The sequence below is a fragment of the Cynara cardunculus genome (genome assembly GCF_001531365.2).
Source record: "Cynara cardunculus var. scolymus isolate 2C chromosome LG 1, CcrdV1, whole genome shotgun sequence".
Lineage (NCBI taxonomy): Eukaryota > Viridiplantae > Streptophyta > Magnoliopsida > Asterales > Asteraceae > Cynara > Cynara cardunculus.
The window spans coordinates 45,307,114-45,309,972 of record NC_037528.1 but is presented as its reverse complement, the minus strand read 5'-3'; positions in this window follow the sequence as shown (position 1 = coordinate 45,309,972).

The following is a 2,859-nucleotide window of genomic DNA, read 5'->3' as shown; positions in this document are numbered from 1 at the left end:
TCAATTATAATTTTGATTAATTTTAATTTTTATCTATTACTATTAACTATAAACAAATATTGATAAAAATTAATTAAAATTAATATTAATAATAATTAATAATTTTTATTTTATATTACTATTAGTTAATATTTATTGATATTACCAAAATTTATTTTTATTAATATGTATTTATAATTACTATTAGTCAGGGTTATAATTGGAAAAGTGGCAAAAAAGCTTTTAAAATATTACACCAACTAGCCTTTCAATAAGTTAATTTATGTTCATTCAAACAACAACTCAAAAAATAAGTTAAGGGGTTGTTTACTAAACGCTTACCTGGTAAGTGCTTACCGGGTAATTTTCCTCACCGGATTAACATGTCAAGGGTCAATAAGCTTACTTGGTAAATAGAGAGTTTTACCCGGTAAGTGAGGGTGACGACTTTTACCCGAGTAAGTGTTTACCGGGTAAATTATTGCATAGCATACCGTTTTCATGTACTACAATCTTATCCGATAAAAATAAATTATAATATTGATTCATACTGATAAGCACTTACCGAGTAAGCATTTGGGTAAACGGCCCCTAACTTATGTTTTCCCGACAATGTCTAATTAGAAATATAATTTTTTATCTTTTTTGATTAATATAAATAAATAAAGTTGCATTGAATTTGGTTTGTTAGAGCATCTCTAAATATTCTCTATAATTCTCTAAAATAAATAATCAAAAGTTGAAATATTTTTAAAAAGTTACATTCAACTCCAAGAGGTTATCTATTTTGCTGATTTCAACATTAATTATATTATTTTAAAATCTTTTATAATTTTATTACAATACACTTACTAAAATAACTTTAAATTAAATAATAATAATCTATATATCTATATTAAAGAAGAAACTGTATGCAATGATGTGGCCTCTTCTCAAAACAATAAAACATTTTATCTTTTTTCTCATTTTCTCAAGTTTTTCCTACCTCAATATTTGTTTTTTATTTTTGATATTCACATTTAAGATTCTTTAATTAGGTTGTTTCAACTCATTCATGTTCTCTCTAATAATTAATCTTTTAACTCTCATTATTTCTTTCTATTTGATTGTAAATTTTCATCTTTTCTTCATGGTACACCTCTATAATAATCTCTCTATTAATCTCTCAATTTTTCTTCTCTATTCATGTATAATTTTGTGGTACACCTTTATGATAATCTCTCAATTATTCCTCTCTATTCATGTATAATTTTGTGGTACACCTATATGATAATATCTTTATTAATCGAGATCTCTATTCAGTTTATAAATTTGTGGATGCGATTTGCATTCAATAAGACAAATCTTGGTATGAGTTTTTGCTTATGTAAGTATAGTATTTCTTTTTTTAGTCGGAGACATTCACATTATAATTGGAATTATGTAGGCATATGGATTTTTTGTGTGGATAAAGTGACATATGAATCATTGAAGAAACAATTTAACATTGTTTAAGCATAATATCTCTCTTAATCTCCCAATTCTTCCTCTCTATTCAGTTTTTTGGGAGGTGATTTGCATTTTTGTTTATTTGAGCCGTCATTCAAGAAGAGAAATATGATATGAGTTTTTGTTAATGTAAGTATATTATTTTTGTCTTTTAATTGGAGACATTCACACTAAAATTGGAATTATGCAAGCATATGAATCTCTCTATTAATCTCTCAATTTTTCCTCACTATTCAGTTATAATTTTGTGGAGGCAATTTGCATTTTTGTTGATTTGAGGCGTCATTCATTAAGACAAATCATAGTATGAGTTTTTGCTTATGTAAGTATAGTATTTCGTCTTTTAGTTGGAGAATTCACACTAAAGTTGGAATTATGTATGCATATGAATTTCTTTTTTGTGTGTTCATAAAGTGACATATGAATCTTTGATGAAATAAGGTAACATTGTTTAGCATAATAATCTCTCAATTCTTCTTCTTTATTCAGTTTTTGTGAATGTGATTTTTTTTTTTTGGTTGATTTGAGGCATCATTCAAGAAAATAAATATGATATGGGTTTTTGTTGATGTTGATCGGTTTATTGTGATTTTTTTCTTCTTTAACATTGAGCTTGAAAATAATTTTCTAATATTTTTAATTCTTAAAGAAGAAACCGAACATAATGAGGTGTTATCCTCTAAACATTAGAAACCCATATTTTTTTCTTAAACTTTTTATTTTTTAAAATATTTGATATGTGTAAAAGACTTTTTCATCCTTATATTTAAAATATGAAATTCATCAGGATAAAGTTGTTTTATCCAAGAATGAAAATGTTAAACTTTTTAAAATTACCAAAACAACATCATCCTAATGAATTTAATGTTTTAAATATAGAGATGAAAAATTCAGGTTTACTACCATAATACTAATTTAAGTATTATTCTTCTTCTCTATCACTTGATGTATTATTCATTTTTCAAAACTTTTTTCTTCAACAATTTATTTTTTCAGGTAATCTTTTATTTTCTCTGTTCATCAATTGATTTGTTCTTTCATTTTATAAACTTTATTATTCAATAAGATCATTTTTCAGGTTTACTATGAGGATACTAATCTAAGTATTATTCTTGACTTTTGTTGGGATTTTAGAGTTTATTTATTTTTTATTTTTTTCCTTCTATATTTTTCTTAAGTTTTTTCATTGGAATTAAGAATTTGTTCTTGACAACAGTTATAGAGTTTTGATGGCTACAACGGTTCGATAATTGAATTTTGAATATATGTATTAGAAAATATATGATATAACCTCAACAAACTTTAATATGTTCTTTTTCAATTGTTTTTTTTCTTCTAGATTAATACAAGAAGACTAATCTTACATTATTTTTCGACTTTTGTTAGAATTTT